This window comes from Astatotilapia calliptera, chromosome 12 (genome assembly GCF_900246225.1).
Source record: "Astatotilapia calliptera chromosome 12, fAstCal1.2, whole genome shotgun sequence".
NCBI lineage: Eukaryota > Metazoa > Chordata > Actinopteri > Cichliformes > Cichlidae > Astatotilapia > Astatotilapia calliptera.
In genome coordinates, this window is record NC_039313.1 from 8,095,269 (window position 1) to 8,118,857 (window position 23,589).

The following is a 23,589-nucleotide window of genomic DNA, read 5'->3' on the forward strand; positions in this document are numbered from 1 at the left end:
CAATTGTAAGTTTGCCTGACTGAGGGATAAATGTGTCCAAACACTGACAGCCTGCACAGTCCTGCTGGTCTGGCACTGCTGGTAAGACTACACCCCAACAAACCCTGTGTCACAAGATGAGTCTCAGCTCAATGGAGAATTAAGCAGCAGGGGGACATGGGACAGTCAGGGGATAGATATCCTGGGTGTGATTAACATGATCCAGATTTTCATGTTCTTTGAGCACCTTGCTGAATGCTGTGACCTTCCTGTAGCCTCGAGGTGCTTCAAAATATACTGGGAGCACCTAAAACATGGGTATGCACTAGTGATGACCAACAAGACTGAGACATGTGATGCCTTATTTCAAAGTAACCACTTTGCCATGCCCATTATCTGCACAGTCAAATGAAGACACACACAAAAAAACAATCCACACCAACTAACACCATGAAATACTAATCCAAGCATCAATCTGAACCCCAGAGACAAAGAAAAAAACAGGTGCCACAAATAGTTAAAATAACAGAGTGATAGAGGACACTGGGGGAGGGGTGGGGAAGGAGAGTGAAAAGGTAGAGAAAGTCCAAGCGATGGTGGAAATAGAGAGTGGCACTCAGGAAGAGGTCAGTGCAGAGCGGCTCAGTGTGAGGAGGTGTTAGACAAACACTTCAGAGGATACTTACAGGCATGAACGCATAGGAACTGCGGTAAGTTCAGAAAATAAGTTCTCTTCTTTTTGTCTTTAGTATAATTATCATTCAAAAGCATAGTTTTAATGAAACAGATGTATCCTGGTATTCTAAGGATGTACTGAAGTGTGAATAGTAAAAATCCTGTTTAACAGTCTTTAGATATCCATTCAGTGTAAAATGTGGACCCTTTAAATTTTCAGCCCCAACATTTGTTAAGACTTAATTACATTACTGATACTTGTTTAGCAGCCATGATGGTAAGGTGATGTGGTAGCCAGGCATTAAGGTTTAATATCCCCTTTCCACTGAGACACTTTACTCCTTAAGTCCAACCCCATCACCTTAAAATGAAAAAGCATTTCAATGAGGGTTTTGTGAAATCAATAGCAGACTCAGTCTATAGAGCAACATGTGACACCAACGAGTCGCGGTGTGGGCTGGCACGAGATGAAGATGGCTATGAAAGGGTCGGAGGTGGCTGCTCTAAATTCACAAGCATCATAGTTTGTGCTGTTTTACTCAGACAAGGAGCACCTGAGAAGACAGGTTGAGTAGGCCACCAAAACATGCTACCAAATCCACTTTTTTATGTATTTGGTTACTATCTGTTTATTACACAATCTCTGATGCTATTTTATAGGAGGTGCAAGGAAGACCAGAAATACGCCATTCTGAAGGAGATCATTTCAGAGTGGAGTAAAGGAGGTGGTGCAAATCCACAGAGAGCTCCCACTGAGACAAACACCAAGGATCAGTCTGTGCCCACTTGGATGAGGAATATCGTGGGGGCTTAAAAACGCTTGGTCTACTTCCCAGCAGGGAATATGCCTTCTTTAAAACAAGCCAATTAAACAGACATCGTCTCTCTGGCTTCCTCTACAACATCTCCATGTACCTTCAGGAGATGGGTGCTGAGTTGGAGGAGGAGCCGGCAGAGCCAGACGAGGAGCAGCTTTGGGAGAAAGTGCTGCATTATTTCCTGCAGTCTGAAGGAAACGCTGCCCAGAATCAGTGGAACGGCCGGTACCACCCCGGCCCAGCGTTAGAGTGCAGGACTGGTTTCTGTCCCTCAGAGGTAGCCCACACTGGGACTGGCTCCTAGGCCTGCTGCAGAGCCTCATCACTCTATCAGAGCGTCAGTCTCACAGGCCCTTCTTGACTTTCATAGCTCAAAACTGGAGGACAGTGAGTGCTGTGCTGGAAGCTGCTCTTCAGGCCTTCTCAGCGGGACCTACGGTCAGGCCAGTGCAGGCCTACAAAGCTTCATCTGTTGCACTGAAGGTCGCACTGACTGTGCCTTTAGTGTCAGCTGGCTTCAGCAGCTGCTGCAGTTCCTAGAAACACGCAGCTGGAAGCCTGTGGTTAGTTTGCACCCAGCAGGGGAAGCTGCCTGAACACAGCAAGGGCTCGAATGCATTTGGACGTTTAAAGCCCTTCAGCTTGCCCCCTGAGGCCATGAGACAGAATGGGTTGTACGGAAATGCATCCGTGGATGAAATGGTAGCCACCGAGACGGAGGCAAACTCCATGGCAAAGCTTGCTGCTGCAGGCTTTGTCACGTTCGGGTGGAGGCGAGCGAGGAGGCAATTTGGCACAGAAAAATTAGCTCTCGTGCAGAGTTTGGATGGCTGAGGAGGGGCCTCCTGCACAGGGTGGGCAGTTCTGTCTATGGCAACCTGAGGGAGAAAGTATCAAGAGTCACAATGGCGCTGCTTGATGACGTCAGCAGCCTGGTGGATATGCCACAGCCCAAAACCGGAGCCGGTGCTCCGCTGGTGAGTATTTATATGAGATTTGGTCTAAAGTTGTCTCACAATTAGAAGAAATAAAAAACAGGAGTTAAATTTATCTGATGTGGTTAGAAATCTTTGTTTTTGCATTTAAACACAAACTAACATCAGAATCTTTTCATAATTTCATAATTAAATAAGGTCACACACCCTCTTCCTGTAGTTTCCATAAAAAGTGCTCGTTCAGAAAACAATTTTAACCCAGAGAAACCCCCCAGGGAGAGGACGGTGACAGTGAATGACACTGCTTTAAAAACGCTATAATCATCCTGGCCAGTGAGGGCATCTGTTAATCCTCCCATTGATGTCAGTAACTTTATATGTTGGGCATTGTTAGCGAGCTGCAGTGTTACATCATCCATGGTTGTGTACTGCAGAAGCTTCCAGCTGCTTTTCCACTGCTTATTCACTTTGATTCCAAATAATATTTCCCTTCTTATCGGTCTTCTTGAAGGCGACCTACGACAGCTCATCTTATGGTAAGATATATTAGAAATATAAATGACTACGTTTTTGATTTAATTTGATATATTTTGCATTAAATATCTAGCAAAACAAAACAGACATTGTTCTGTCTGTGGATTTGTAGGGGAATAAGGCACAACGTGATGTGGAACACTCAAGCTTTGGGTGTAAGCTCCGGGGCCTCCCGAGCTCCCTCCCATTCCTGTCCTGCCCTTCCACTGAAGGAGATGAGCCAAGATCACCAAATCACCAGCTCAGTCAACCCCAAAAGCCACTCCCGCTGCACGTAAAGCCTCCAACATAAAGCTTCACATTGAACCATTAACTGCACTTAACAGCCAGTCACAAACAGAGACTAAAGAGAGCACGGTCAGCAGAAGGAGATGGAGTACTTCCACCTCGACAGAAATCCTGGAGGCCGCATGTAATGAATCCATCCCAGGCTTGACCGCGTCTCGTAACTTCACTGGTATTCCTCTATTGTAAACTGTTTGAAGGTGAGAATGGGTCAGTTAACCCTGCAATGGATCAGATGGAGCTCGACCTGCATGCTACGTGCTCTGATGCAGCTGGTACCTGTCTGCTGCAGAGGAGGACTTCCTCTGGGTCCATGTCTGCAGCGAGTTCTTTGCCCATGAATTTAACAATACAGTGTGTGCCAACTCATCTTTCTGGCTGCAGAGAGCACATCAGGTAATGGATTACTTTTAGATGAGTGAGCACAAGTGTCTTCTTGGAATTCAGCTTAGCAAGGAATACAAATTTGAGTTTTGGTTGCCTTTTTTTTTAAATCTTAGCATACAGTCATGTGAAAAAATTAGGACATGCTGTGAAAGCCTGCAAGCATGTTTGGTCATATGGAAATTTAATATTCATTTTAACAATAGTGGGAGGTTCAAATGATAAAACGAAACAATTATAACTGAAGAAAACACATTTTAAATGTAAAATGCAATACTTGAGTTAGGACACCGCTGCATTAATTCACATTGAAAAATGGCCAAGGATTCGCTCACAGGCGAATCACATCAGTCGCACATGATTAAAACATCCTTACTCAGCATTTTAAAAGGAGGCTTGCCCTGTTTAAACCTAAGACGCTGAGTTTGGTGTGCTCCTGACCATTGAAGTGAGAGTGAACACTAATCATTGAGATCAAAAAGAGCTGTCTCAGGTCTTCAGATAGAAGATTGCAGCAGCTTATGAGTTTGGGAAGGGATTGAAAGATCTCAAAAGAATTTGAGGTCAGCGATTCCTTCCCAAAAATAGTCTACAAGTGGAGGACATTGACACAGGTCTGGCTGTCTGAGCAAGTTCACCCCGAGAGCAGAGTGCAAGATGCTAAAAGAAGTCTCCAAAACAATGTCTTCAGGCTGTTGCAACTTCTGATGTAAAATGCATGCCTCTACAATCAGAAATCAGACTGCACATGTTTAATTTGCATGGGAGAGGCCAGAGAGAACAAAGACTAGGACTTCTGGGATAATGGGCTGTACATGCAAATAATTCCTCAAAAATCTCACAGCTGAAGGAATTCTGCTGGATTGGAGGAAACCTTCCTCAGACCATGTCAGAGACTGATGGACGGCTACAAGAAGCATCACTGATGCTATTTCTAACAAAGGGGGTAACACTAGCTATTAGGGGGTTGGGTGTCCTAATGGTTTTCACAGTTAGAATACAAACTTTTGTTAATATCGTTTGTTTAATTAATACATTTAATATTTGTTGTTTATGTGCAATTAAATCTTTTGTTTCCAGAGTTAAGTCAAAACAAGATTCTTAATAAAGAACTGAATATTCTGTGGGTTGACTAATTTATTTTGTGCTGTTTCAGGCTGCAGTGACAAAGGACTATCATTTTTTTAACCAGACGAGCATAGATGAGCTGTGTGTGCAGCTTTCAGATGAGTCAATGTGGAATACAGGACTCAGTGAGAACTGTCTGGCTCAGTTGGGCGGCAGGTCTCTCAGTGCTCAGGCTTTCAGACACTGCTTTCTACCCAACAACTCAGTCCTGATCTCATCTCTGTGTGGCACTGACTCGCACCAGTCCTTGCCAGAGGGCAGGTGGGCTGCAGCATACTGTTCCAAAATACACAATGTCTCCCATGATGACACCACTTTGAAGACTTGTCAGTACAGAGAGTGGCCTGTGCAACATTTCACTAACTTCACCCTCCTGGAGCTCTGTGTGCAGACACGTGGACTGAGAGAGTACATTTGTCTGAATGCCACACTCTACTATCAGCTTTTAAGAACAAACCCTCAGTTTGCTGATGTCTGTGCTGATCTGCTGGCTGAACAGGAAGACAGGAAGTGCTTCCTCCAGAGGTTTTTTGACATGCTTCCAGCACCTTATGACTTTGACACATCACAGCTTGTGCGTGGACCCGGCACCACTGCTGATGGATGTCCTTGCACAAGCTGAGCGTGTGTGAGGTCGAGATGGGAGAGCGTTGAGGGTTTTTAGTGGCGCTGGGATATGTGCTGCGAGTCTTAGATTTTATGGTGGGTCTCTTCGGGGCTGGACGAGGGAGAAAGAGAGGCAGGCAGGGTCTGGGTCAGGCTATTCTCCTCTCCAGTCTCATCGACAACACATCCTGGTCCGCACTGCGGCCGGAAGCCTCCACGAGCGTTCTCCACACTGTGGGAGTGTTCCCTACGCAGAGAGCAGAATGCCACACTAAAGGAGGACCTGCTGAGCTGCTTCAGTGTAAGATGCAGTTACTAACAGACATATTTGTTAACAGACACACAATAAGTAAATAACCTGTTACTCCTGTTACATCAGCCTGTCCTCTGGGACCTCATCCAGCGTTGATGACAACTCATCTGCTCTCAAGGTTCTGCTGCAGGTACTGAGCGTGTGCAGATTTACCCACATATAACACCTCACACATAGACACACTGAGAGTTACATTCAACTGAATCGCCCACCAGGAGTACCTCCAGATGCCAAGAGACAGCATTCGTACTCTAGTGATGTCGGCTGAGAAGGATGCAGTCAAGAGATTTCTCTCCCACATGCATCGAAGCTGGGATCAGCTTCAGGTTGAAACCAGCCAGGTTTGTTCTTCAACTTTTTGTACTTAAATATGTTTATTACTAAAGCTTCCTCTGTGTAAGAAGCTAATTAGCTGGATAAATACACATAAATGAGCCCTTGTTGATTTCACTCAGTAAAACCATTCATCACAGAGTAAGGAGATGGAGAAGAATTGTAATGTGTTTTCTTTCATATGCATTTCTTTTGATTGGTGGTTATTACAGTAGGTTGCACTGTGTTGCTTCTGCTTTATTTGGATTCACGTCATGGTCCATGCATAGTTAAAGAGTGCCAAATTGAATCCACGTCCATTCCTGTCCGGCGTTTTGTTTTCTCTGTCAGGCCTCTCAAAAAGAGTTGCAGGCCATGGAAACAATGACAGCAGCTTTCATCCACAAGTTCCCGCGAGTGACCCCAGAGCTGTTTGTGGACCTTTCTCAGTTCATTCCCTTTATGTCTGTCTCTGACATAATGAGCTTCCCAGCCTCCCTCATCGTCAATGACAGCGTGTGAGTTGTGGGCCAAACGTGGTCATAGTTAATGTAAAACTTCTCAATGTGACACTAACAGCTTCTGCAATGCTCTTCAGATTGACAGCCATCCGTGACCACAGCTCGGGGATGAAGTCCCTGCAGAAAAAGGCCTTTGTAAAAAGACTCCTGCAGTCTAGCGTGGTGGGTGATGTCCCTACATGGCCACCATACTTTCTCAGCTCCATCCTCCCACTTCTGCCTTACCTCCCAGTCAGTCATTTTCAGCAGCTGACATCACAGCAGGTTTGAGGGCATTTCTCTGATTGACATATTCTTACATGACTTTATCTCTTTTCATTAATGAATACCTACATGAATAAATGCTTCCATACACCAACCAATACCAACACGTATGTGAGGTTTTAGAGAAAAGTGTTCTCCACCGCCACTATTAAAGACCTACTTTACCACCATGAAACTTTCTTTTCACTCTGCATGCTTTTTTCGTCATTGTAATCCTCTCGGTCAGCTTGCTCCTTTGGTGGAGTTACTTGGCAATGGCAGTCTGGATGGAGTAAGGGGGCGCCATGTGCTGCGGACCCTCTTCAGTAGGAAGATAAATGTGACTGGTGACAACATAATGAGGTGGGATCCAGATACCTTAAACTTATCCAAACTTATCCATGTCTAGAGTATTGTGCAAAAGTCTTGAGCCACCATTTCTCTAAATTTTGCTTCCGAGGAGTCAGACTTTCTTTCAAAATTTCTGAGTAGTCTAGACCAATAGAGCAATAGTTTTTCTTTTTCTTTGGACATTGGCTGCTTTTTCACTCATTTTCAGACCAGTTCTGTATGTGATCAACCACTTAACACCAGCCTGTGAGTCACTCAGATATACCTGTTTAGGTGCTGCAAAAACATATAATTTATTCCCATTTTGTAGTTGAATCTTTGAAGAAAACAAAAGATAATACAGTTTGACAAGCATGGTCCGTCAGCTGATCCGTCTGCTGTTCACCGAAACCTCATCAGAATTAGACTCAGTGGAAGGGTGACTGCCATTCTTAAGAAAAGGGAAAAAGGGAGAAAAGGCAGAGGTATGCCTCAAGGACTGGACTGAAAATGAGTGGCAACATGTTGAAATCCTCATCACTATGTACAGAGGAGGTTAGGAGAGATAGTCTGAAGCCATCTGTAAAACACGGTGGAGGCTCTGTCATGGTTTGGGCTGCGTTCCAGCCAGTGGTGATGAAGATCCTGTCAAAACTGATGGAAATATAAAAACTAACATCTAATTTTTATCCACCATCAAATAGCATATAGAAAGCATCTGATTGGCATTTTTAAATGTTATTGTTATTTTTTTTTCCAGAATGACAACAATCCCATACACACTGTTAGTTCAGTAAAAGCAAATGGAAAAAAACACAATGGATCACTATCAGTCATGGATTGGCCTCCCCAGACTGAAGCAGTCAACATGACTGAAGCAGTGTGGGGTCATATTAACAGAGCACAAAACAAAATGCAGCCAAAATCCAAAAAAGAGCTTTGAATGTCCTTCAAGAAGCCTGGAGAACTACTCCCAAAGACTACTTAGAGAACTGACAATAAAACTTGACTAACATGAACGGACTTTCAAGCTCGTGAAAACTTTAAAAAACTTTTTTTATTGTATTTTCATTCGTTTACTCATGCTTAAATAAACTGATGCCCCTATTTCCAATTTCCTGTGCCAACTGTAAAGAAATTAGGTATGTTTAAAGACTTTTGCACAATAATATTTCTTTGGTATTGTTTTTGCAAAGGAAGTTAACATGAATCTGGGGTCCATAGTTGTAGCTTAGAGGGCCCACAGCAATTTTCTGTTTTCCCAGAAAGTCAAGCTGATGATGATTAATAACAATAGTGAATCTCATTTTAATCAGACGCAATGCAACATATGTTATCTTTATTGTGCTGTAGTTTATTCATTCTGTAAGGATCTCTGTATTTAGCTGTGATTTATTTCATAATTGAACCCTTCATTTTGAAGTCTATTACAAAAAGCATTATGCCATTGAACTTAATGTTAAATCAAGTGATCAGAAAAGTGAATGAGTGCCTTTTGCAGATTAGGAGTCCTTGCGTGCTACATGGATCCATCTGACTTGGGCTCATATCTTCAGGACTCTGCTGTAGCCTCTGCTCTCTGGCAGCAGCTGTCTCAGTGCATATCCAAGGGCTTTGTCAGTGCCGGTGGCAGGGTGAGGGGCATGGGACAACTTCAGGTTACAGTCTCAATTATGTTTTCATGGCATGTCTGACTAACTCTGTTTCACTGTGTCTTATGAATAGCTGTCTTCTTGGTTAATACCAGCAGTTCAGACCCTGAATGTCAGCAGCATGGCTCCTCTGGAGCTGTCTGCTCTCAGTGGTCTGCTTCCCCAGTTGGGAGCTTCTTTTCTGCTGTCACTCCCCTCAGATCAACTGCTGGAAGTCCTGTCACAGCCAGGATTACACACATATTCCCCAGCACAGGTCAGCAGGGAATTATTTCTCTTGTCATGCTTATCTTCTTCCTCCCCAAGTGTCACTGTAAATGTATAAATTTGAGTTGCATTTCGACAAAGTTTCCGATTTGTCAGGACAACTTCTAGTTGTTTTTATAAGGTGATGTGAAGCGTGTAGCAGTGGACCCCCCCTTTCAGAGAAATGAAATGCTAACCTTTACTGAAATATGTAATGCCAGGGATTTTTGGCATAAATGTAAGTCTACTATTAATTTGCATATAACTAATGAAAAGCAGGGAATAAACAGAGATGAAATATGTGTCCTGTGTGAACTTTCTTAAAATGTGGGTGTTTTGTTGGCAGACTTATTTTTTAATGCTCTTTGCAGGCATTTAAAATGTTATCCAAGATTTTGAAGGACACCAACGTAAGTGAAAATTTTAAAAATATTTGTGCTGAATTCCGTCCAGCTGCACTCTCACCTCTGAGTTTTTCTCCTCCCGCCAGCTCACCATGGAAAAACTGTGCCGACTGAAGCCGTTACACTCCGGTCTCTCCCCTGCTGTGCTCAGAGACCTCCAGTGGGCTGAGATCAGTGAAGCTGTCCACTGCCAGTGCTGGAGAACATTGCTAACTGAGCTTAAGCCTGGCCATAGAGCCATGCTATACAATGCAATGCAGGAGGTGACGGAGCTTTGTTTCTTCTCCTCTGCTTCTTCTCACTTTTCTAATCTTATGGTTTATTATTTCCCCTCTGGTGCTGCATTGAGTAAAAAAGACATTTGAGCAGGTTGTGACAAATTAGATTCAATAAAGCATAAATTCACATTTCTTATTGTGGTTCTGTTTCAGCAGGCTCTGCACAGAGACACAAGGAACACCACTCTGCAGCTAAACTGTCTTTTACCATTTGTCCCTCTGAGGGAGCTGATGCAGACCATGAGTGCTGAAATCATTTCAAGAAGCATCAGCGTGTACAGGGACATAGACTGGTCGCCACACCAGGTGCACCCTTTTACTTTAATCCCTTTTTTTGCGTGCTGTTTAACATCACATTCATATAACAACAATAGCTCTTTTACAAAAGAAGAAACTGTTAGCAGCTTCAGTTTTCGCCCCCATTAATCTGCAACTCATAGGATATGCTTCAGGAGGCCCTTTCAGGATATTAATACTCCATTCACATCAGCTGCCATCAAGCTAATTAGTTTGGATGTTGTACAATGATGTGGAGGAGTACAGCATGAATTAATAATTGGCTACCTTAAAGGGGTTTTGTCACAGCCAAAATTGTTTTAGCCTGCTTTCACCACCTATTCTCAGCCCAACAAGACTTCAGTCAAACAAATGAAGTTCCTTTTCTCTCATTATCTTCCCTGATATGTGCAGTAATTGGACTGATCATTGGGTCAGTGTTAAACCTTAAATTTCCTCTTAAAAACAGTACTAAATGTTTATATGAGCATTATGAATTAAACACTTGTCAAAGTGATCTTAAATTTCACCTAAAACCAATACTGCTGCATATATATAGTATAGAGACATTTATGATTTCTGGGGCTGATGCCAGCAGAGTGTGGTTGTTTATGCTGGTTTATTATGAGGATCACTCTACAGATTAAAGTGAATCTACAGTGATAAAATCTTGACTGTTCTACACATACTGCTGGCTGTTTGCTCCAATTCACATTTCCTCTAAGCTGGTAGCATAATTTCTCTTTTACTTTGCCATGTTTACAGTTGCCCTTAGCTGTAGTGGAGAAAAATACCATCAACAGGAGGCAGAGCATCTGTGCTCATATTAGTCAGTCTCACATGAAGGAGGAAACTATCGTGAAGGACTGAGTGTCATATACAGTCTCCTTCTATTATGACGTGCTACATGGAAAAAAAAGGATAGAATGGCAACTGAGCTGAAGTCACGTTTCTGGTTAAACAACGTGATGACACTATTTCTGAACTAACCTGCAATATGATTTTCATATTGTACAATATACAGATGATATCTCTGGTTAACCAGCGTCTGCTGATAAATATCCTCCAACCAGTGTGTGTGCATATAGAGTGGCTAAAATAAAAATTGAACACCAATTTTCTAAGTATATTTCTAGAGGTTCTATTGATGTGACATTTTCAGCAAACGTCTGTAACAACCCATCCAATTCACACATGTAAAGAAGTCAAACTATAGATGTCCATAAATTATGTTATGTGTACAAATGGCAATACTAAAGTATATAAGGGACCAATTGTTCATCACCGTTTAGGGAATTGATTTTTATTTTCCTGTTGGGGCTAAAAAAACTTGCCTTATTGTAATATCTGGAAACTGGTTTGAGTTTCTTTCTTGATTTTAAAGAAACGCACAGTCAAAATGCTGACTCATGCTGTTCCTTTTCTTTACAGACTCAGTTTCTATTCAGTAAGATCCATGAATTTCTAAACATTACCAGCAAGTCAGTGAGGTAGGTTTCACCCCAGCCAAAGCACTGATTTAATAATTCATTTAATATTTTGATTGCAAGCTAAAATAAAAACACAACAGAAACATCTGAAGTTTCATTTTCAGTCAGACATCCGCTTAGAAGACAGTCTAAATAATGACTTCTTTCTCACTCATAGAGATCTGGGTCATATTGCTGGTGGAATGAGCTGTGACTTTCTGAAGCTCTGGACCAATGATACAGATTTTGTAGAGCTGCTTCAGTTTGTTAGTGAGCTGCCTGGAGGCATAAGACCTGCTCTGGTGAGGAATGTGAGCCATAAAAATTTATGTTTCCATGAAAATGCATTTTTTCCCTGTACTAACAAGTTCAGATATGCCACCAGCGAAAATGTATCATAGAGGAACTGAGAAGACAACCTAAACTCGACCTCAATATTTTGAGTTCTGCGTTTTCTGCAACATTGCCGTAAATATCACTTCCTTATATTTGTATTTTACTCTTTTTTTCTGAATAAATGTTTTACTGTTTCTCTCGGGTGACTGCATTTACACCCATGCTCTGCTCTTTTCCAGGGTGACCATGATAGAGAGACTCTCTAATGCATCCCTCAGAGCCATTTTGGACCACGTTCAAGCACAGTTTGCTGATTTTCTCAGACTGCCACATTATAAACAGACCAATTTAGCCGAGAAGGCCTTAACTGAGCTGGTAAAACACCCAAAATAACAGCTTATCATGCAAGATGGGCACAAGTTAACACATGTTTTAGCACATTTTAGACTCTCTGTTGCTGTAGGAAGTAAACTTTATCAAGCTCAAATACCAAATTCTGCAAATTCCCAAAGTAATAAAATTCTAAACCATTATAATGAGAATTCAGAGCAAACCGAAAAGAAGAAGAGCATTTTCTCGATGAGTTAAATCAGGGCTTCAGTTAGTGTTTGTGTGTCGCGTATTTGATTTGTTTTAACTCATTAATTTTGCAGAAAGAACATTTGTGTGTTCAGGCTTTTCAAGCAGGCGGTTGTAGTATTTAGAGAAAAACAGATGGAGAAAGTGCTTCAGAACATAACCCGCCTTTATCCTCTCAGCAGCTTTTCACACAAGTGAAGTCATTTCAGTGTGAAATCCTGGTAATCCGGGACGTCTCTCTCTGTATGTCGTGCTCCGCAGGGCTCTTCTCTGTCTGAGGGGCAGATTGATGGCACCGCTCTGGATACCCTCGGACCTTTGCTGCCTTTCTTAGACAGGGACAGTTTGGCTCTGGTGGACAGACGAGCGGTGGCTCTGCGGCTGGAGGAGATGAGAAATTTCTGCCTTCCTAAAGAGGCTCTGAGGGATATCAGTGCTCTGCTCACCCAGAAAGAACTGTTTGGGTAAAGCAACACATGTGTAGGAGTTTTAGCACCTCAAGATAAGAATTTAAATATTGTTATTATTATTTTTTGGATTTACACAAACAAGCAGCATAAGCACCGAAAAATGAATTAATTAGAAAAAAAAAGGTCACACCATGAAAAACTTAAATCGAAAATATATCAAACAGCACTGTGGAAGTCATGAAATGTAAGCCTGTAAAAATATATGTAAAGAAATCAAGCCCACCACATCATTTTTTAAATTTATCATATCTTTTATAAGTTGAAATATACTGACATAAAGGTCACGACTGCAGGATCAGCACACTCTCTTTTAGTTTCACTCCATCTTTTCTCTTCTCCTAACCTATCGCAAGTAACTGGGCACTAGTCTCATAAATATCTGTCTGTACATCGTACAGACAGATATCGTACAGACAATTTATGTGATAGTTCAATCTGGACCGCAATAGTGCTGCTGCCCAGTGCTGTAGCAAATCGGATATTTCACACACAAATAATGCACCAGCTTGGTTGTCTGAATCATTTTTGTACATTTTAGCCCCAACTGATCTCAAGTGACCCTGAAACCAGTACATACAATAATAACCTGTTACAAAATACCACCTCCAATTCAATTCAGTTTCGTTCATAGAGCACTAAATCACAACGAGAGTCGCCTGAAGTGGTGTTATAGCGACCCTACATTAATACAGAGACGACGCCCTCTAAGCAAGCGCATGGTGACAGCGGGAAGGAAAAACTCCCTTTTAACAGGAAGACACCTCCAGCAGAACCAGGTTCAGGGAGGTGCAGCCATCTGTTACACATAGCTGGGGGGCAGGGGAGGGGGACAAGACAAAAGACACTGTGGAAGAGAAACAGAGACAGATAATAACTAATGGTTAAATACAGTCTGCAGTCTGTCAAGCTGAGGATTATTCCGAGTGAAATGAAATGAGTGGTCTCATTATGTAGCCTCAACTTTTAACAATTTGCAAAACAAAGCTTCTTGGTCCAAAATACAGTAAAATATACTAATCGTCTTACACTGACCTGCAAACTTTGTCTTAGAGGAGATCAAGGCCTCTGCACCGCAGACATATTCTACCACCCTGTGAGGTTTGTTTAAAGCAAACAAAGCAATACCATGAAACTGTTAACAGCAGGATGTCAGAGTCAATAGAGAGGACTCAAAAGAGCAACTTCAAATCAAACTATTTATGTAGTAGGTGTTTCTTTGCCAATGTCTTTCCCCTGCATTAGAAAGTAATAAGCCAGATGGAAGTACAACACACATCTATGCATTTCTATAAAAACTGACCTGCCCTGAACTTATAATCTCTCTCTCTCTCTCTTTGTTTTTCCTTAAAGTGATGGCTGTCCATTCGTCCTGTAAAAGTTGTAAATATAAACCTGAATGAATGGGAGTAGAAACTGTGTGTGCGCATGAAGACATGCTTGTGTCGCTGAGATTGAACAGATTTATGTATGTTCACGTAGCCAAGTGATAATCATATATAATAATCACTGAATAGTAATAATGTTATTGAACAGGTTAAACATTTAGATATCACAAAAAGTTGCAAAAAAGCAAAAAAAAACCCCACACACAGCTGTGAAGTCAGCTGCACATGAATAACATTAGTACAATGACAACTTTAATCAGAGTGAGTTCAGAAGATCCAAAAGTGGGACACTAAAAACAAGCTAGTGAAAGCAAAAAGTGACTTTGAAAAATTTATTTCATAGAATTAAAGCACTGATAGGAAAAAAAACTAAACATGAGAAGAATGGCAATCCTGCAGCGACCAATCAAAGAAGACTGTAATGGCTGCATTGTAAAGAAGTGAGTGAAGAAAGCTGATTTTTTTTTAGTTTTTCTGAGATATGCAGAGTTTTAACGAACAATTTGAACACTATTATTCATTTACATTATTTGTTCTCAACAGAGATGGGCAGTAATGCGTTACAAGTAACGAGTTACTGTAATCCGATTACAGGCACTTGCCCTGGTGGCCATTCTTTCAGTGGGCATTTCTCAACAACAACTACAAACACTAGTGAAGTGAATGGGCATTTAATTAAATAATGAAACATTTAATTCAATAATTAATGGCATATTTAATTCATTCATTTTGTCACTCCTGGCCCTCCACACCTCACTGCCATGATTGTTTGTGTAGTTATTGGATTCTAAAACTACTAGAATAGAATAGAAAACACATAAGATGCAGTCTCTGTTTTTTCTTCACCTTATTAATTTGAACTGAACTGAAATAAATCCGTTCTTTTCTGTATGGTAATGACTAGGACCTGTCCCAGCTGTCTCTGGTGGATTCAGTATTGTCTCCAATGTTTCTGATAACTTCCAGTTTGGGAAGTTTCCCATGCAGGTGAGGAATGCAGTGACTGACAGACTACCCCTCCTTCATTTAGGACCCATGCCAAACACTGAGTAAAGACTTCCTTGCATTAAACCTGCATAGCTGTTTTCACATTTATAACAAATCACCTAAGTGACCGGCAGTGATCGTATAGTGCTCTGAGTTGTTGCCTAAACAAGCCCTCTTCAAATCGGAGTTACAGCAGAGAGAATATGGCACTGAAGCAATGATGACAGCTTTAATAACCTATTTTATCTTCAATTATTCTTGTATGAAATTCTCTTAAAGTAGCAACTGAATTTCAACCAACTCAGCTAGCTCTGCATATTTTATTTCCTCTGTTAAAATAAAATGTGGCGGAGCCCAGCTGTAATTGTACCTTGCATTAATATGGTGTATTATTGATGGTGACACAGCACTGCTTAGCATGTCGTCCTGAATCTCAGGTGTGCCAATGACCTGTGCAGTATATGAGGCACTAAAATCCTGGTGGATTTCTGGGATACGAACAAGACGGAGTCATGTGAGCTCTATCAATATTGCACCACTTATGTCTCAGACCTGTATTTATGTATTTATGCACTGAAATCGCGCTGTAATATCCAGTTAACTGTCCACATTTGTACTCTGTTTTTCCATTTATTATATTTTTTTCATTAATTTGTCTGAAAAAAGATCCACGTAGTAACCAAAGAGAGACTAAATCAATGGTCTCTAATAGCAGCCAAATTATAAGAGCTTTCATTAGTGATGGTGAGATGAAGCCTTGTGATGAACTGAAGCTTTCCATCCAACTGGTCGACTCATGGTTCGAAGCATTGTGACGATTCATTGGCTCTACTGCGCCATCAAGTGGACGATTAAAGTCAGACAGGCTCAATGATTATAATGATGTGATGTGTAAACCTCTAAACTTACAGTTTTTTCTGAATGCTTAAACCCTAACTGTGATTCCTGTAGCACAATCTCTAAAACTATTCAGACTTATAGCAAAACCACTCACTGAGTTTGCAAAACTAAAAGCACATAAACTGCTTTGCACTCAGTTTGCAATTTTGTAACACACACTTTGCAAAACGGTAGGCACAATTCACTGCACAACACTCAATTACCAAATTTCCAACACACTCCTAGCAAAAGTATACACATGTATGGCTATCATTAACACTAATTTGCCAACTGTCTGGCACACTTTCACATGTGAAAACTTTTTTAGATAATTAGTTCACTTTGCAATCAGCCTAAGCACTATAATACAGGTAAGCTGTGTGTGGGGAGTACAATGGAGGGAGCAGAAAGAGTGAGAAGTAGAGGAGGCCGAGGAAGAGGACGTGGAGGTGAAGAAGTAGGATGAAGAGGATGACAAGGACAAGGAGGAGCAAGAGGAAGACGAGGAGGGGGGAGAGGAAGATGAGGAGGGGGGAGAGGAAGGGTAGGAAGAGTAAGAAATAGAATTGCTGATGACAATAGTGGACCATGTAATCAACCATGTAATCAACCGTGGAATGACCCTGAGGGTAGCTGGCCAACGGGTCCAGCCTAACTCGAGCCGCTACACTGTAGCAAGTACCATAAGGACATCTTGAAATGAGAATCGGTTAGTACAGTCACTTCGCACAAAGATTTGTAGCACTGCCATATGCCAATGAGAAACACACCAATACCATTGATGTAAAAATACTGAAATTGTTACTTTACAGAATTGCTAGATGACCAGATGCTGGGGGCAGAGGAAGCATGTTCACTGCAGACCAAGTAACCCATATAGTCATTATGGCGATTGCAAATAATCCTATACTTGGAAATGAACACTTGTGTTTGTTTTGATGTGTTTCAAGTACACCAGTACTTGAAGTTTGGATCCCTCTATGCTTATGGATCTATGACAGAAGTATGAGCTCAAACTGACATAGCCTACCTTGTGCACAGAGAAAGCAAAAGCCAGATGTGTTTTGTATTCATACCATCAGTGTGCAGTTGGCGCATTGTGTGCTTAGTAGATGATGGCTTGTGTGTACTGTTTGATACGGAAACACCATTTTTACGAAGGTGTGAAGAGTTAATCTAGCTGTGTTTGCTTTTGCAAGAGAACTACAATGTTTTGATTATTGGGTGACAGGTTTTCTTATTTGTGTGAAGAGTTTTGCAAAATTAGCCAATAGTTACAAAAAATGTGCTTAGGCATTCAGAAAAAACTGTAATAAACTAAAAGACAGAAATCAGATTATAAGATCTGTGGTGTTGTTGATTTATATTATGGTACTTATCATTTGTGATATTTATTACTGTGTGCATACTTTATTAGGAGAGATGAGATTAAATGTTGTCAGACAAATATTCTCTTCCTTGCTGGTTCCATCGAAGGAGAAATGTTCAAGTAAGTATGTAACTGGGACGTAATCCAATTCCACAACACAATGTGACGGGGAATCAGCTGTGTTTTGCTGCCCAATTTATTTAGAATCTGGTGCAAACCGGCGAGCCAGTTCCTGAATCAGTCACGTGGTACGGACTGCCCGCGAGGCCTCGAACATCACTGCATACGTAATCAAAGCAAGCCTCGATACGCGCTTTACAAAACTACCACGAGATTACCCGACACACGCTTCAAAGCTTCGACACACAGGAGACATCACTACTGCACACAGCCTTCACACGACAACAGGTGCACCACACTGCTAAGTGTGTTTTGTGTTTAGAGTTTTGCTAAATGGGAGACTGAGCTTTGAATAGTGTTTAAGATTTTGGCAACAGTGGGACTGATTTGATGAAAGAGTTTTCATAGTTGACAGTTTAGTTTTTACAATGGGGTTTAGTGTTTTAGCAATTCAGAAAAACTCTAATACACCTGTGCTTTTCCCAGCAACTGAGGCTTTTACCCTGCACAGTTTAAGGTATGATAAAGCACTGACCTTATAAATGGCACAAAATACACATTTTAGCTGGGAGCTGGTCATTCACAGGGGAAAGGCTCCATTGTACAACAACAACAACAGTAGTAATAGTAATAATAAATTATTATTAGTCAGGCAAGTATATCATATACCAAACATGCTTCCAAACTAATGACATTTTTTTGCATTCTTCACATCAGGTCAAAATGTACTTTTTTTTAAAAAGTGACTGGCACTGCGGAAATGGATCTACAGCACCACTTAAGAAATTTTAAAGAACTTCTAACAACTTATTTACAGCTTGAAATACGTGTATGACATTTATTACACACAGATTCAGTGAACCCAATCCAAAGAGGAAGTCTGGAAGTCCGCCATTTTGAATGTAAAATGACATTTTGGCACAGTTTTAGTGTTTTCCAGGCATCGCTGGTTTACACATTCGCCTGCAAAGTGAGAGGTCACTGGTTAAATTCCATTTGGTTACTTCAGGAACTTTTTGGGGTTACTTCAGAAAGGGACATCTTTGTCAAAGCCATGTTTGTGGTGGAATTTTGATCATTTATCACTGGACATAAGATTTTCATCTCTAAAAATGTATTTTGTCCAGTCTGTCCCAAACTTCACACTTTTGATGACAGTCTGGCGACGACTACATGCCAATATCTGGTCACACATGGTGCCACAGTTCTCATATAACATTTTAATCAAGACTACCCCACTGTGATTGAAGCATTTCTTGCAAAACAATCATAACCAAACAAAACCTTTCCTGTTCTGTAAATGAACAGTAGGACAAAATGATTACTAGTCATTGCGGAAAGCACAATTAATGTTTTTGTTTACATCGTTGGAACGAGGAAAAATTCCCCCACCACAAAAACAGAAATACTCATGAAAGCAACCTGTAGTGCAAACACGAGGGCTGAATTTATTACTTCCTGCACTAGAAACCTGCCGATGTTGCTGATATGGATAGATCACCAGTCTTCCTTGTCTTTATCTTATTATCTCCTGTTGAGATGTCGCAGCAGAAAATGCAGCCTGGCCTGTTGAAACATTGTTTTTTTTTAGTGTTTCAACTGAAAAAATAGAATGCCTTTGATCCAAATGGAATGCATCTTGTGAAAAAAGGTGACATCTTGTGACATCACAAGATGATGACATAGATCCTTTGTTATGTCATCATCTTGCTGAGAGAAAAAACCCTTAAATAGGAGCTTTGCTCTGTTAAACTTTAATGCTCAACGGACCTTGACCTGACAGCAAGCAAACCCTTTTTGGAGAGTTTTGAGAGAATTTTACTTAGCAATTCACCGACCAAGCCGACACATTTCACCATGTCAGCTCACCCATCCTTCAGCTCAAATGAGCTTGGATTAGTTAAAGGGAGCATTTTGGGAAAGCACTACAAGGTAGAGGCTTTCCTTGGAGAAGGGGGCTTTGGTATTGTAGCCAAATGTCGTGATACCATGACTAACCGAGCTGTGGCTATTAAAGTGAACAAGAGCCGCCCTGATATTCTGCAACAGGCGAAATTGGAAATTTTCATCCTGGAGCAGCTGCGAAGGTTGGATTCAGATGCCGCCAACATTGTTCAATGGAACGGCTTTTTTCACGACGGAGAGCGGGTTTGCCTGAAATTTGAACTCCTTGATCAATGCCTGAGGGACTACATATGGGACCGGAAAAACCACTGTCTCCCCATAAGCGAAGTCAGGCCAATTTTAGGTCAACTGACAAATGCTCTGTCCCACCTGGGTTCTGTGGGAATGGTGCACGCTGACCTCAAACCTGGAAACATCATGGTTGTAAACCGCCATGAGTCTCCCATCAAAGTCAAACTTATAGACTTTGGCCTCGCATGTCCTGCGTCTGCAGTGATGCCTGGTGACCGTGTGGGGACGGTTGGTTATTGTGCACCTGAGGTTATGCTTGGCCTTCCTTACAATGAAGCAATTGACATGTGGTCTCTGGGGCTGGTAGCTGTGGAGCTTGCTACAGGACTGCCACTCTACCCTGGAAATGAAGACTATGATGTTTTGAAATTCATCATAGAGACTCAGGGTCAGCCACCAGATCATGTTCTAGACTCTGGCGTCTACACTGAAGACTATTTCATTGAAGACAAAGACAAGCAACAGCGCTGGACATTTAAGACTGACCTACAATTTCAGTATGAGACAGGATATGAGTCCCTGGAGACAAGATGCATAAAACTGACGCGTCTGGATGACCTTGAACAAATAATAATGTTTAGACGAGGACCAGAAGCTGGCCAACGCTTATTTGTCAGCTTAATTAAACAGATGTTGGCCTTGGATGCACACCAGCGGATAACACCCTCGGAGGTTCTCCGGCATCCCTTTTTCAGCCCTAAGAGTTCCCTGTGCATTGACATGAGTGCTGAAATATCACAAAACCCTGTGGTCTTTCAGCACCCTTCAAACTTGGAAAGCAAGAGATCACAGAAAATCAACTGCAGTTTTCAAAACTCGGTTGAATTTTCTCAGCAAGTATTCGTCCACACATCAGCCAGTCCATCATTCAGCTCAGATGAGCTTGAATTAGTTAAAGGGAGCATTTTGGGAAAGCACTACAAGGTAGAGGCTTTCCTCGGAGAAGGGGGCTTTGGTATTGTAGCCAAATGTCGCGACACAACAACCAACCAAGCTGTTGCCATTAAAGTCAACAAGAGCGACCCTGATATTCTGCAACAGGCACATGTGGAAATTTTCATCTTGGAGCAGCTGCGAAGGTTGGATCCAGATGCCGCCAACATTGTTCAATGGAACGGCTTTTTCCACGACGGACAGCGGGTTTGCCTGAAATTTGAACTCCTTGATCAATGCCTGTGGGACTACATAGGGGACCGGAATAAACAGGGTCTCCCCATAAGCGAAGTCAGGCCAATTTTAGGTCAAATCACAAATGCTCTGTCCCACCTGAGTTCTGTGGGAATAGTGCACGCTGACCTCAAACCTGGAAACATCATGGTTGTAAACCGCCATGAGTCTCCTATCAAAGTCAAACTTATAGACTTTGGCCTCGCATGTCCTGCGTCTGCAGTGATACCTGGTGACTTTGTGGGGACGGTTGGTTACTGTGCACCTGAGGTTATGCTTGGCCTTCCTTACAATGAAGCAAGTGACATGTGGTCTCTGGGGCTGGTGGCTGTGGAGCTTGCTACAGGGCTGCCACTCTACCCTTCGGAGAATGACTATGATTATCTGAAATTCATCATAGAGACTCAGGGTCAGCCACCAGATCATGTGCTAGACTCTGGCGTGTACACTGAAAACTATTTCATTGGAGACAAATACAAGCAACAGCGCTGGACATTTAAGACGGAAGAACAATATAAAGGCTCTGTTCCAGGGACAGGACATGAATCCCTGGAAACAAGATACATAATACTTACACGTCTGGATGACCTTGAACAGCTAATGATGTTTAGACGAGGACCAGAAGCGGGCCGACGCTTATTTGTCAGCCTAATTAAACAGATGTTGGCCTTGGATGCACACCAGCGGATAACACCCTCTCAGGTTCTCCGGCATCCCTTTTTCAGCCCTGGCCTCTCTAAAAGGTTCCCATGTATCAACATTGAAAGACCATACTGAATCAGTCTCCAGCATGGCATCTTCCACCCTGGACAAAAGTGATAAAAATACAAACTGGGGTTGGAAAATGACATTAACAGCAAATTACAATGCAAAAATTAATTAAGCTGCTCCAAAAATGATCACTTTGGCTTCTTTTTTTAAAATTTTCACTCCCCCCACCCCAACCAGTCGTGGCAGAGGGCTGTCCCTTCCTGAGCCTGGCTCTGTTGAAGGTTTCTTCCTTTTTAAAGGGAGTTTTTCCTTCCCACTGTCGCTAAATGCTTGCTCATAGGGAAATCTTCTGATTGTTGGAGTGGCCAAAACTCTAGGGGAAGTAGCAATTCTTGTGAAAATTTAAAAAAAAAAGCCTACCAATCTTCAAAGCGCAGCAGTGGACACCTTACCATCACATCAGTCCTTCAATCAGACCTAAAACACCACCTTTACAGAAATAAATTCCATACAAATTGGAAATAAATTGCGTAATAATTGTTGTTTTTGATTGTTTATAAATATATAGAGCTACCCTTCAGCCTCCTAGTAGACATACCTGTGTTATGAATGTGAAACTCCTCTGATTTTCAGAAAAGTTGACCTCTGACCTTGAAGTCAAGGTCATTGAGATTTAAGCTTCACAGAGATTTTCAGTAGATGCAACCATGGTATTGACTTGAAAATTCTACACTATCAAAGACTTAGGTGCCCACAGCACCGCGCCATATACAAAAGATTTTTCTATTCATTTATGTATTATTAGTTTATTTATTTCTTCATCCCGCTCTCTCTCTTTTTTTAAATTCACCTTTCTGTTGCGATGCTCTGGACATTTCTAAACCCCACAAGTTCAGCCTCAATTTTCAACCCAATTTTCCTATACTTTCACTTGAACACGTCCAGCCTTCACCTCTCACCGGTCCTCGTCCCCTCTTCTCACAGCTTCCTGTGTGGCCTCCCAAATCAAACACAGGCCCAAATCAGCCGTTTCTTCTTCTCTGTTCATTCTCTCTTCATCTTTTCAGTCTTTTCTTGGCGGTTAACTCCCAGCATGGCAAATATGAACTCAGACAGTCCAATGCAGTGCTTTCACACAGTCATGTCACTGGTACTCTTTCCAGCTTGTAATTCAGAGCACATGTTCCATTAACATACATGCTGCTGGACCCTTCAGTGTTTTAGGTCAGTTGTACTGTCTTCTGCCTGCTGTTAATTCTTCAAATCTACGGTGTTGTTCTGTCTGTTTTCTGTCTTCATCAGGAGATTGACTGTCCTTTAAGCTTCTTCTCAGGATAAGGGCAGGATGAGAGGTGAAGCTGTAAAATTTCAGCCAAAGCCTGGCCTGTTTTTCGTTCCAATTATGTTAATCTATCATTTTGCCGCTGTACTCATCTGAGGTTGAGCCAAGTCCATGGGCACCTGTATTAACACACTAAGACATTTATTTAATATCATTTTCATTACTATTTCTTAGCACTTTCACTCTCTAATTCCTCTGTTTTCCTTTTGAAACGTCTCTCACAAGCTCACAAGCTATATTCAGACTTCCTGCTTCACTTCCTGCCAGACACACACACACACACACACACACACACTCTTCACTTTACTGGATTTTCATCCGTTTCTACAGCCTAATCAAGCTCTTATTTTATGTTCACACTCTATATACCCTCTGTAACTCTACTAATTCTAATATAAAAAGAATGCACCCTCAGTACAGAAAAACAGAAAAGTCAGTGATGCACAAATGTAGCAAAAATAGGAAACATTAGAACTGTAAATGTTTTCTTCCTTGTCTGCAGATTAACAGTCCACAGGTTGGGTGCTTGCACTCTGATTCGTTCCCTGGAGATGAAGGAGAGAGAGCTCAGAGGACAGCAAGATGGAGGAGTGAAGGAGAAGGTGGTGCAGCTCAGTGTCCAATCAGGAGTGAGCAGTTCTTTCACCACCTTCATTGCTG

At 41.8% G+C, this 23,589-nt stretch overlaps 1 pseudogene; it reads left to right on the forward strand.

The window, feature by feature from the left end:
* Positions 1-1,121: 1,121 nt before the first annotated feature.
* Positions 1,122-12,771, forward strand: LOC113033299 (stereocilin-like; annotated as a pseudogene).
* The last annotated feature ends 10,818 nt before the right edge of the window (positions 12,772-23,589 follow it).